Source organism: Microtus oregoni, unplaced genomic scaffold (genome assembly GCF_018167655.1).
Source record: "Microtus oregoni isolate MIOR12 unplaced genomic scaffold, Mior012 000003F_ref0000135, whole genome shotgun sequence".
In the NCBI taxonomy this organism is placed as follows: domain Eukaryota; kingdom Metazoa; phylum Chordata; class Mammalia; order Rodentia; family Cricetidae; genus Microtus; species Microtus oregoni.
The window spans coordinates 49,519,136-49,533,153 of NW_024543062.1; positions in this window are offsets into that span (position 1 = coordinate 49,519,136).

A 14,018-nucleotide genomic window follows, 5' to 3' on the forward strand; every position below is an offset into this window, starting at 1 on the left:
GTAGACACTCTCTGGGCAGGCACGTATTTCCACCCACATGCCAGGCCTGTCTCAGAACCACACCCAGTGGGAAGCTAGCAATAGTAGTCTTGTTGGGTGCCTGGGAGGAAAAAAAGAATTTTGATGGGGAGGGGGGCATTTCCAGGGGTTGGGCTGTGGCTCAGTAGGTAGAGTACTTGCCCGGCATTGCAGAAGGCCCTGGGTTCCATCCTCAGCCCACAGGAAGCTAGGTGAAGTGGGACAACCTTACTCCCAGGGCTAGGAAAGGGTGAAGATTGTGAGCTCAGGGTAGCAAGTTCAAGGCCAACTAAAGCTGCTTGAGACTGTGTCTCAAAATGGGAAGGGACAGTAAAAAGATTTAGCACATGCTACCAACCTCGTCACCCGAATTCAACCCCTGGAAGCCACATGAAGGAAAGAGAGAACTGACTCCCAAAATTGTCCTCTGACCTGCATTTGAGGCTGCACACTCACACGGACACTTTTGCGGGGGCTGGGGAAATGCCTATCAGGGCCTCAGTGTGGATCCCCAGCATCCTCCCGGAAAAGCCAGGCATGGGCACATCACATCTGGAACACTGGTACTGATGGTGAGGGGCAAATGGGTGGGTCCCCAGAGTTCACAGCCATTCTAGCCAACTCAGTGAGCTCCAGGGTCATAAGGTGAAGAGGGGCTGGAGAGATAGCTCAGCGGTTAAGAGCACTGACTGCTCTTCCAAAGGGCCTGGGTTCAATTCTCAACATCTACATAGTGGCTCACGAGCATCTGTAACTCCAGTTCCATGGAATCTGACAACCTCTTCTGACCTCCCTGAGTACCAGGCATGAATGTAGTACACATATATATGTTAAGGCAAAACAGCTATACACATAATATAAAATTAAAAAAAAATAAGGTAAGAGAAAGCTGAGGTATGGTGGTGCACACCTTTAATCCCAGCACTTGGAGGCAGAGATAGGTGGACCTCTGAGTTCGAGGCCAACCTGATCTATAGGACAGCCGTGGTTACACAGGGAAATCGTGTCTTGAAAAACCAAAAAAAAATAAAATTAAATTTAAAAGTGAGATGGGGAGAGACAGAACATAGGATGTCAGCCTCTGACCTCCACACAGTTGCTCATTCTCCACCCACACACAGAGTTGACAGTCATCTTCTTTGTGCGTGGACAGTTTGAGGCCAGCCTGAGTTACCTGAGACCCTACCTCAAAAATTAAAATAAAAGTGAATAAGAAGAGCATGATTCTCATGCCTCCTGGAGATGCTCGCCTGCCCATTCCTAACTCATGGTGAGAACTCCCAAGTCTGGTCGGCCCGTTGCTCACTCCCTTCCCCTGTTTTGTCCTGAGCACCTGCTGAGAAACAGCACCCTCTGAGAGTGCTAAAGCAACAGGGACTGATGGATCTGGAGGACTTAGCAGAAATGGATCCATCAGCGTATGGGCTAAGCACATATTGCAAAATCTGTAACTGTGGGGAGGGAGGGGCAGGCAAGAGGAAGAAAACAATCCAGCCCTGGGGGCATCTGGAAATAAACGCTACACTGTTGGGGTTGCTCAACAGTAACTTGCCTTCCCAGGGGCTGTGCCAGGCCTGTGGAGGGCTCATTTCATCCCGGCTGGAAGGCGCAAAGGCAGTTGCTTCAATGTTACAAGTGGCCTTAAGCGGCAATGCTGTGGCAATGCCAGGGCAGAAGGAGGGCATCTCTCCCAAGCCAGTGAGAGTGGCAGGCAAGTGTCTACCTGCACAGGTGCATTTACAGGCGTGAAGTGAGGCCCCTGTCTCCAACGCATGTGGTCAGGCTTGCGAACAGACACTCATTCATTCTCTGTTTAACCCAAAGCCTAACCCTGCTCCTTGGGTTACTTCACCAAACAGCTACTGCTTGGCAAGGTACACTGGGTTCTATCCCAGGCCCCTTTACGTGTGGGAGCCCCGGAATAGAGCAGATGAGACCTCAATACCACTCCCCCACACACACCAAGCCAGATGTCCATCACCTGTGATACTGGTCTGTAAAGTTCACCCCAAAACATCCACCGCCCACCATTCCAGTTCCCGCAGCCCACGCAAAAGCTGGCAGAGGGAGATTTGAGGAGGCTGGGTGAGAGCTGGGAATCAGGCAGCCTGGCTTTTGGCAGACCCAGGGGAGCTAATGAGGCTGTAAATGGGAGGCCGGAGGTGTGCAGGAAACAAACGGCTTTGAACTCCTCAGACCTGCTCAGAAGCGATCCCACAGGGCTGAGTCTCCTTCGGCTTCTCACTCCTTCACCGTGCTCAGAATCGCCTACAGGGAGAGCTTCCTTCCAGCCCTTCTGGCATCGCCAAAGTTTGTTGAATATCCTGAGAGGACAGAAGGGAAGGGACACAGTCCAGTGTGCAGGAAGTGGTCACACACTCAACACTGACAACGACAGACCCCAGCACGCTTCAATCCTTATAGGGGCTGTTCTGAGTGACTTACCTCACCGTGGCTATTTCTTCATGCATAAATCTAAAACTATGAGCCAGGCTGGTCTGGGAGCATTTCTGGAGCTCTACTGGGGAGACAGCACAGGAAAAGCACCATCACGGGCTGACAAGGTGGCTCAGGGGGTAAAGGTGCTTGCTGCCAAGTTTGAAGATCTGAGTTTGATTCCCAAAACACACACACACGGTGGAGGGAGAGAACCAACTCTCACAAGTTGTCCGCTGACCTCCTCATACACACTGTGGTATGTACTCACCACACACACATAAATAAATAAAATGTAACTTTTAAAGTTTTAAAAAATAAAGGAGAGGCTGAAAAAATGACTCATGTTTAAGAGTACTGCTGCTCTTCCAAAGGACCCAAGTTCAGTTCCCAGCACCCACATTATGAGGCTCACAATTGCCTGTAACTCTCACTCCAGAGGCTCCAATGCCCTTTTCTGGCATCTCCAAGCACCTGAACACACACACACACACACACACACACACACACACACTCACACACAGAGAGAAACATATATACACTTAATTCTAAAATAAAAATTTAAGGAATAAAATGAAGATCACCTGTATCCATGCACCAGGTGATGCGCCCTGCTCAGAATAGCAGAAGTCCAAGTTAGTGAGTTGGGGTTTTTTGTTTGTTTTGTGTGTGTTGGGGTGGGGTGTGTGTGCATGTTTATCTGTGTGTGCACATGTGTGTACTTGCATGAAGAGGCCAAAGACTGACATCTGCTATCGTCCCCTGTCCCTCACCCATTTTCTTGAGACAGGATCTCTCCCGGAACCTGGGACTCACATTAATTCAGCTGGGCTGGATAAACCCCAGAGGGCTTCCTGTCTCCAGCCCCCAGTCCTGGGATTACAACTGGGTGCTGCCTGACATACCCCACTGACATGGGTGCTGGGGAGGTCCTCAAGCTTGCAGAGCAAGCTCCTTACCCACAGGGCATCTGCCCCCAAGCCTCTGGTCCCTAACTGCCTGATCCTCCTGCCCTATAAACTATAAGCTCCCCTCTCATGCCTTCCAGACACCTCCAACACCTGCCCAGGGAGCAGAGGACAGTTGAGGCACGACACTAGTTATCTGGGGGGCCCCAAAGGACTAGGAAGCTATGTCAAGCCACAAAGCGTCATGAGTGAGTGGCTGGAAAACAGCAGGCGGGCGCTGGCTTGAAAGGGTCCTCCAGAGCTGAGGGTAAGCCTTAATCTGGCCCCTGGAGAACCTTCTTTCTGCATTAAACAACTAAGGCTGGGGAAATGCTAGGGAGTAGGAGCACTCGCTTCAAAAACACAGAGACCTGAGTTCAAATTTTAGCACCCAGATAAAAAGTCATGCATAGCCTCGCAGGTGTACACCTGTAACCCCAGCATTATAGGGGATCCACCAACCTCGTTCTAGATTCAGTGAGAGACCCTGTGATAGAGCGGGACATACAACATCCTCCCTGACCTCCAATCTGGCCACAGGCACAAGTTCCCATACACACACACACATGTAAAGTATATACCATCCAAATACGCACACACCAAAAAGCTCTCAGCAGGCACCCATCCTCCGCCCCGTACCTGCTAGAGTCCCTCCCCCAAACTTGCATCACACACAGACCCGTCAATAGGCCTTTGTTTCGGGGTTCTGTTTCCACACACCCTTCCCATGTGTTTGAGAACCGTTTCCCATCTCCGCTGACTTCTCAGCTGCTTTGAAGCACAATAATAAGAAGCCCCAGGCTAGGGTGGATGGAGGGCGTGTGCCAAGAACAGGGCTTGGCATGAGGCCCAAGGCTTTTGAGGCTGGCCAGTCACTGGAGAAGTTAGAGGAACAGCAGGGAGAGAGGCCTTGTGTCTTCTGATCCCCTCAACCCAGATCCCCTTCTGCTCCCTGTGTGACCCTGGGCTGTTCCCATGCCTCTTCTTCAGACCTCCAGAACCACCTAACCCTGCCTCTGACACATCCTAATGTGTCCACCTCTAACCACACCTGCCCCCCTTTTCTGTTTCCGACAAGTAGAGCTGTGGTTGGCACCCCCGGACAAAACATATTACCGGAGTTGTTGGGGTCTGCAGCCTTAACAAGTCAAGATCAGCCGTCGTCTTCAGTGAGACCAATGGAGCAATAGTGAAAAGCAGAGGTCGATTTGTTCACTGTGGGAGAGGAGGGATCCCCCAAGTCTGTCTTCAAGGTCCTGACATGAAGTGAAGTGTAACTAGAGGTATGCACAGCTAAGCAGTCCTGGTCAAGGTAAGGCCCCACCTATCACTGCTCCATTTCTATCCCGATGCCAGCCTCTCCAGCAAGACGGTCTGATGAGCTGTCCGAACTGTGTGAGATCTTCTGGGAGCTAAGTGCCTCCTGTGGTCAGCGCCAGACATCAGCCTTTTCCTTCTCCCAGCATGAGACTTCTGGAGGAACCCTAATTTCCCAGGGTCCACTTTTGCAATAGTCTTAGAGCCTGGGGAACGGACGCAAACACCTCTCCTTGGAATCCCTTGGCTTCTGCTGATTACAAATGTACTGCAAGGATAGGGCACAGCAGGCATCCGCAAGAAGGGGGCCTGGGCTCTACCCTTCCTTCAGCAAACCACTTAACACAGAGCTCGCATTTCTCATAGACTTTTAACACAAAGAACACAAGAAACAGATGGGCTGTGTTGCTCCCATGACGGGGCACCGAGTGGGTACTTAGTGGATGGTCTCGCTGATCCTTTCTGTGACAGGATGCATTCTGCTCCGACAAGGGCCATCATAGGTCAGTTTTAACCCCACAAAGGAAGCAGAACAAACATCGTCTCCCTTCTTAGGGTGCATGGGGAAGATGTTTTAGTGATGGGAAAGGACTGACGCTTCCCTCAGTGGTCACCTGTTGGGTTGTCCGGCTGGGATGCTAAGTGGAGGATCATTCTAGAACAAGGGTAGAAGAGATCTCTCTTAGGTGAGCTTTATCTTTATCCAGAACCTTTACCTCCTCTCTGTCTCTCTCTGTGTCTCTCTGTCTCTGTCTGTCTCTCTCTGTGTGTCTCTCTCTGTCTCTGTCTGTCTGTCCCTCTCTGTGTCTGTCTCTGTCTGTCTCTCTCTGTGTGTCTCTCTCTGTCTCTGTCTGTCTGTCCCTCTCTGTGTCTCTCTGTCTCTGTCTGTCTCTCTCTGTGTGTCTCTCTCTGTCTCTGTCTGTCTGTCCCTCTCTGTGTCTCTCTGTCTCTGTCTGTCTCTCTCTGTGTGTCTCTCTCTGTCTCTGTCTGTCTGTCTCTGTCTGTCTGTCTCTCTCTCAGCTATCCTGCCCCAAGCAGCTGTGTCTTGCCTCCCTGCATCAGGAGAATAAGCCCATGCCACCAAGCCTGACTTTTTGTCCGAGTTCTCTGGATTGAACTCAGGTCCCTGTGCTTGCGAGGTGAACACTTTACTGGTTGCTGGTTGAGCCATTCCCCCATCCCCTGAGCCAGCCAATAATACTCTCTGCAAATCAACTGAGAAGGTACCAATACCTGGCTAGTGAGTTGCAGAGCCCTGTGACCACTGTCAGCCCCTGGAATCAACTGGGTATTGGGTCAGTCAAATGCCTGGCTGCTTCTCCAGAGGGACGCCCCCTGGTCCCCAGGTTGCCAGCCGCAGAGTGTCGCTCTCAGTGTCTGTAATCTTATGCAGGCTGGACAGAGCCCACAGTTGGGTGATGTGTGCCTATGGTTAAAACTATGTTCCTTCCCATCCCACCACATTGTGCTCCATCCAACCATCCCCTGCTTTTCCCCAGGGAAACCCAAACAGAGGCAGGCCAGCATACCTTACTGGCTCATGCTCCCTAAGCCCTTGGCAGTCCTGATCTCCTTGCATGTAAGTCAATGACTGTGGGTCTCTATAGCTAAAGGCCCAGGTTGGGCCACAGAGAGATGACTTGAGAGATGACAAGAAAGACACATGTTGGTGACTAGTCACCAGGGGCCAGGCCAAGGGAAGAGTGCAGACCCTGAGGCATCTGTTCTGGAGGGCTAGACTCACCAACAATGGGTGGACAGCCTCAGACCAGCCCATGAGAGTTCATTACAGAAGGCAGAATGGGGTGTGTGTGGGGGGGTGTGGTTTGCCAATTCTCTGGGGGAAGTAGACAGCATGAAGGGGTCTGCGAGATGGCACACTGGCAAGGACACTTGCCACCAAGCCTAACGATCCAGGGTGATCTCCAGGACCCACACAGTAAGAGAGACTTAACTCCTGAAGCTGTCCTCTGCCCTCCACATGTGTTCTACCATGTGTCCAAGTGCACACACAAGCACACAAATCCAATGCAATTAAAACGAAAAGATCGGAATGGGAGCCACAAAGGACAGCAGCAGCAAGGGCAAGGGCCATCCAGTGCTACAAATCACCTCGGAGCACAGAGTGAAAATGCCCAACGCAGGGGTGGAAAAGCCTGGGGCTAGGAAGGCACAAACCAGCAGTGAGGACAGAGAAAGCTAGAGAAACACTGCTGGAGGTCACGTGCCTCCTCCATGGCACAGGTATTCTGCAGGGCTGGGAGCTGGCAGAAAGCCCCAGCACCTCTCATTAGGTTAGCCGCACCAACTCTCGGGGTTTTATTGCCTCTGCGTTGCCTCCGAAGAGCTCAGCCCCATCTGGCTGTAGCTGTTAAAAATGTGCTTGGCTTTCTTCTTTAAAATAAAACCCCAATCAAGGGATAAAAAAAAAAGTGCTTTGGAGGCTAGCCAGGGAACCGCTGGCTGCTTACAGGTGGGGAAAGATGGAGGACTGGAGAGGACCGGGTGGAGGGAGCAATCCGCTGACGTAGCACCTGTGCTGGTGAGCGGCAGAAGCCGGGAGATGGATTTTTAGTGCTTAAACTCAAGAAGGATGGGTAATTTAGGGAGCACAGAACAAATGATCCAGGACAAGGGAGAAGAGGTGTGAACACACGGCAAGGAGCGCACAGCTACTTTTAGCTAGGTAACACGAAACTGCTATTAAAAGTCTGCTTTGAAACCGAAAGCAACATATGGTCACAATCCCATCACATGCAAGCCGCTTTCCCCTGCCAGCTATGCCCTGAACCTCAGAAGGCAAGGCTGGGTTGCAGGGCTTCCAGGTGAGCCTGGTTCCCAGAATTATACCCTCCCCCAACCCCAGCCACTGTGGGACAGTCACCACAGCGCTAACCCACACACATGGGGCTCGGGTGTTGCAAAAGAATAAGACATGCCTGAGGCAAGATAGTTTGTCATGACCTGCCACCCACCCAAGTAGAATGTGCTCAAAGTGCCCCGCGGTACATGTGGTCATGGTCAACATTCAGCCCAGCCTGCCTGCCTATGGGAGCAGTGAGCCCACTGAACTGGCTGTTCCTGGCCTCTGAAGTCAGCTTGTTTGGGCTAAATGAGAGCAGTCCTTGACGCAAAGGCTATCTCGTGTGATGGCAGCCAAAATGACAGAGCGGCTACCACAGGGACTGATGCCCCCGAGGGAATGTGTCTTCAAAACCAAGGTCTGGGTGCTGGGGGGGCGGGAAGCGCAGTATGTGACTAGGGTGGCTCTCCAAGGCCTTGCTGTGTGTGGCTGGGTTGCAGCCCACTTACATTCATGTGGAAGGAGCCTGCTGGGGTAGCAGGCAGGAATTAGGGCTCCCCTGTTACTTTCCCAATCTCTCTCAGTAAACAAAACTCACTGTGGGAACAGTCCTCCTATGTTCTGCAATACAAATTGATTAATGCAATAAAAATGCGAGCGAAACCACCAGCCCTCACAGACAGTGGGCTTATGTTGTCTGCCCAACTCTGCCATAGTGTTTTTCCTTAAGAGTTTGTGTATTGTTCATGCTTTGGCTTGGCACACACGCAAAATCCAAAGCCCATAATAACGCAGGTCATTAAACCCGACAACTGTATTTGGATCTTTGTCAAGGGAGTGATTCAGGCGAGCGCTCTGCTCAGGAATCCGCTTCCAGGGAGTTAGCAAAGCTGCTACCCTCACTAGGCAGCAGCAAGGACCAGTCTGAAGGGCTCTCCCAGGAAAACCAACCCTCCTGCGGCCACTAGGTGGAGCCAGGTGTTTGCAGATAGTGCAGAATAAGCCTGGTGTGGCTAAAAGACGTGTGTGTGTGTGTGTGTGTGTGTGTGTGTGTGTGTGTGTGTGTAACATCTTGCCCAAATAAAAATAAATGGGGCACTGGGAACTGGGAATATGAAGGTAGAGCGCTCGCTTAGTATTATGATGTCCTGAGATTATCCCCAACACCACATAAACTAGTTCTTTTATAAACTAGGAGGGGTAGCAAGTGCCTTTAACTCTAGCTCAGAAAGATCCGAGTTCAAAGTCAACCTTGACTATATTGTGAGTTGTACACCAGATCTTATTTTCAATAAAGAATAAGTGAACTGGGCGTGGTAGTTGACATCCACCCTCCTAGCACTGGGGAGTCTGAGGCAGGAGGACTGACTAACCAGGCTAGACTGCATAGTGAATGTGTGGTGGTTTGGATAAAAATGACCCTCATAGGCCTGACCCTCATAGGCCCATGAAGAGAGGCACTATTGGGAGGTGTGGCCTTGTTGGAGTGGGTGTGGCTTTGTTGGAGGAATGTATCACTCACTGCAGGGTGGACTTTGAGGTCTCAGAAGCTGAAGCCAGGGCCAGTGGCTCAGTCTTTCCCTGCTGCCTAAGGACCTGGATGTAGAACTCTCTGCTACCTCTCCAGCACCGTGTCTGTCTTCACGCCGCCATGCTCCCCACCATGATGATAATGAACTAAACCTCTGGACTGTGAGCCGCCACAATGAGATGTTTCCCCTTATGAGAGTTGCTGAGGTCAGGGTGTCTCTTCACGGCAATAAAACCCTAAGACAGAAAGGCCACATGAGCTGACTCACGTAAAGAATTAGAGGTGTGAGGAGGGGAGAGAGGAGAGAGAGAGAGAACACAAACCAGGCTCTCAGGTATCTCCGGATAACCTCAGGCTGGCTATGTGGCTGAGAATGGTATGGTTGCTATGACGCCCGTGACCAGTCTATGTGATGAGGGGATGGAGCCCATAGCTGTAGGCTTGCCAGGCCAGCACTCGGCCCACTGAGAACGTTAAAAATGTTTTATTCTAGTATAGAAAAATTAATATATTTTGTTCAAATAAGCTCATAAAATATTGAATTACGAATGCTGGGCTCTGGCCTGGAGCTGCAGCTCAGTGGTGGAGTGTTTGCAAAGCATGCACAGCCGTGCACCACAGGCCAGCAAAACGAGGCTGTCCTGTAAGCACTTTGAGGCTCTGGATGGTACAATCTAACCTGCAGTGTTTTGTGAATGTGTCTTCCTTACTAAAATAAAAATAATAACAAATAAGTAAATAAATAAATAAAATATCCAAGTGACATTTCTGAAGCCAGCGCTGTTCGCAGTACCAGAGCAATGGAGTACCAGCTGAATGCAACTCAGGCTGGTGTTGGCCAGGAATCTGGTGGTGGTGCCACCACTGATTTCCTGGCACTGATAGATTTGCAGGGAGTTTGAGTGTGTGGGGGTGTGGGGGTGTGTTTAGAAAGAATCTCTTGTCACCCAGGCTGGTCTTGAGCTTGTGATCCTCCTTCCTCTACATCCTGAGTACCGGGAACACAGACACACCTGGGCACTAGAGGTTGCACCTGGGCCTTCTACATGCTAAGCTAGTGTCTACACCACAGCCCTAGAGTTCAGTTGAAACTGTTTAACAAGGGTATTATCAGCACAACAGAGAGATGGGAAAAACTGCCAATTCCACACTGAGTATAGTCAGGAGTTCACAGGCTCAAATCTAGTTACAGAACCACAACTGCAGTCTAGCCAGGCTTAGGGCTTGATCAGTGTGCTGCAATCTCTTTCTACACAATAGGCTGACTGATTGACCTCCCTCTCCCTTCCCTCCTTTTGTCCCTCCCTCCCTCCCTCTCTCCTTCCCTCTCTCCCTCCCTCCTCCTTCCCTCTATCCCTCCCTCCCTCCCTCCCTCCCTCCATTCCTCCCTCCCTCCCTCCCTCCCTCCCTCTCTCCTTCCCTCTCTCCTTCCCTCTCTCCCTCCCTCCTCCTTCCCTCTATCCCTCCCTCCCTCCCTCCATTCCTCCCTCCCTCCCTCCCTCCCTCTCTCCTTCCCTCTCTCCTTCCCTCTCTCCCTCCCTCCTCCTTCCCTCTATCCCTCCCTCCCTCCCTCCATTCCTCCCTCCCTCCCTCCCTCCCTCCCTCCCTCCCTCCTGTCAGTCTCATTTGTCCTCAGCTGGCCTCGCCTTGACTTCCTGCCTCCACTTCTTCAGTGCTTGGATTACAGGCATGTGTTGCCTTGCCAGTTTATTCCATGCTGGGAATGGAGCCCGTGTTAGGGGAATACCCTACTAACTGAGCTTTGTTCCAGCCTATACAGAACAAGCTTCTGAAAAGTCATTCAGAAATAGAAGCTTACAAAACAAGTATATTTCACATCCTATAGAAGACGTGATACCTAAAAGGGGTTATGGATTATGGATGGCTGATAACCCAAGTTGGATGCCCAGGACCCACATGGTAGAAGGAGAGAACCAACTCCCACAAGTTGTCTTCTGACCTCTGCATGTGTGCCAGGGCAGGCAGATGTCCACCCCAGGAAAGAAAGAAATAAAATGTGAAAATTGAAAGATACTGGAGCACAGCAACAGAATCCCACCGTGGCCATGCCGGGGCCACTTCCCTCCTCTCTGCTCCTCATGGGCCAGGGTGGGCAGCCAAGGAGGTCAGTCAGAGAGCACGGCTTACTGTCTCCTTCCTCCCCTCCTCCAGGGATGATATTGTCAAGTGCAACACACACATATGCACACACATACACATGCACACACCCACAAACACATGGTTGTCCTCCAAATTAGAAAGGCAATGTTCCTACACAGAGTAAATTATTTTTTTAACCAAACCATTCTATGTTTGTGTGTGTGTGTGTGTGTGTGTGTGTGTGTGTGTGTGTGTAGTCCTGGCTGTCCTGGAACTCACTCTGTAGACCAGGCTGGCCTCGAACTCACAGAGATCCTCTTGCCTCTCTGGAGTGCTGGGGTTAAAGGCGTGCTCCACCACCGCCCAATTTATCAGTTTATCAAACCATTTTTAACTGTGTGTCAAAGCTTTGGGTTAGAAACTCGGAATGCTAAGTGCTTGTGAAGGAGAGAGCCACTCCTGGAAACTCGATTTAACAGAAGTGTAGGGCTGGGACTATGGCTTGGTTGGTACACTGCTTGTCCAGCAAACAGTGCCCTGGGTTCCATCCCCAGCACGGCATACGCTGGGTGTAGTGGCCCTGCAATCCCAGCAAGTGAGGGAGTGTAAGGAGGCAGGAGATCAGAAGTTCAAGGTCATCTCCAACTATGTAGTGAGTTCAAACCACCCTGAGATACTAGAGATCTTTTTGAATTTTTTTTTAATCCAAAAGATTATTGAGGTGACTCAGCTGTTAAAGGTTCTTACTGCCAGCCGGGCGGTGGTGGCGCACATCTTTAATCCCAGCACTCAGGAAGCAGAGGCAGGCGTGAGTTTGAGGCCAACCTGCTCTACAAAATGAGTCTTAGGACAACCAGGACTACTACACAGAGAAACCCTGTCTCGAAAAAATAAAAAGAGGAGAAAGAGGAAGGAGGAAGATGAAGAAGAAGAAGAAGAAGAAGAAGAAGAAGAAGAAGAAGAAGAAGAAGAGAGGAGGAGGAGGAAGAAGAAGAGGAGGAGATGCTCTTACTGCCAAGTCCAGTGGCCTGAGCTCAGTCCTCAGGACCCACATGATGGAAGGAACAGATCCCTGAAGCCGTTCTCTGACCTCTAGAAGAGTGACCCCACACAACATCATACACAAACACGTGTGTGCAGGCCAGGGCACAGGATTCAGGAGTAAGTTCTCTCTTTCCATCTTACAGGTGCCAGGGAATGATCTCAGGTTGTCAGGTCTGTTGGTAAGCGCAGCGCTCAACCATGCGACGGCCCAACATCAATGCAACTTTAAATCACTTCTATATACCCTCCTACTCTGCCACCAGGGAAAAAACACCATTGCTTCACAGTAAGAGATTTAAAAAAAATTAATAAATCCAGACTCCTGTTTGAGAAACACCATGCAGGAACACGGGCACAGCAGCAAGCCTCCCCTAGGCAGGAGTCCTAGACGGCCTGCCTAGCTTTCTCTGCCTGTATCTTCTGTGTATTGTGTTGACTACTCATTTGTGAGAGGTTCAGATAGAAATGGAAAAACAGAGGAGGTTGGGGATGTAGCTTTGTTGGAGGAGTGCTTGCCTAGCATGGATGGGTCCCATCCCACGAGCCCTGGGTCCCACCCCAGCACCAAATAAACCAGGTTTGGCGGCCAACAGCCGCAATCCCAGCACTCAGGAGGTAAAGGTAAAAAGAGCAGAAGAGTTTGAGGCCATCCTCGGCTACATGTGGGACTCTTAGGTCAACCTGGGCTACATGAGACCTTGTCTCAAAAGGGAGATGTGGGGTAATTCCATTTGCTAAATAGAAAATTTACCAGAGTCACTTTCTCATTGCGTTACCGAAGAGTTACTTCTTCATTGCCTTCGTGGTAACATCAGACACAAGCACCACTTTTGTGGCTGTCTGCTAATGCTATAACCCAGGGCTCTGAAAACACACACAGCACAGAGCACTCGTGTTCCAGGAGCTTCCCTGCTTGGTGCAGCCTGGCCCCACTGTCTACTGCAGGTGCACCAAGTTAGAATCCCAGTCCACCAAACACAGAGCCCTGAAAAGATGCTCCAATCCTTCTCCAGTCACAGGCTGCAAGTGGAGCCCGCCCTCTAAGTTCCGTACCTCCAAAGGCTTTAGGAAGCTACCTCGCCAGCAGGTCACCAGGCCACAGCTGGAGGTGACATGGGATTTCTCCAGGCTTTCACGGCGAGCAGCTTTCAGTGAAGACAAGCATCCCTTCTACACCTCATGTGGCCTCTCTGCTGCTTCTGCTGCACAAACCTTGCCCGCACAGCCCTCTGCTGGCCTGTTCTTGTGATGAGACAAGTGCATCATCCATGTATTTCAAGACAGCACTTGAACTTTTCCCTTTGGGCTGGAGAGATGACAGCCCACTGGGTGAAAGCACTCTCTGGGCAAGGATTAGACCTCTCCAGCTGAGCTCCAGCCCCTAGTGCTCATGCAACACCCGCAGTGGGGCCATGCAGGAGCTGGATGCCAGCGCAACGAGGGTGGGGACAGGAGAAAGACTGGGCTTGACAGCTGTCAGTGTAGCTCCAGGTTTAGTGAGAGACCTTGTCAAAAGAGCAAGACAGAGAATGACAGTAGGACATTCACCTCTTAGTCTAGCACACATATTCACACACACACACACACACACACACACACACACTACTTCTTTAAAGAAAAGGAAAGCTGGGCGGTGGTGGCGCATGCCTTTAATCCCAGTACTCGGGAGGCAGAGGCAGGCGGATCTCTGTGAGTTCGAGACCAGCCTGGTCTACAAGAGCTAGTTCCAGGACAGGCTCCAAAATCACAGAGAAACCCTGTCTCGAACCCCCCCCCCCAAAAAAAAATGAAAAGGAAAGAAATATCACCTTTTAAAATTGTC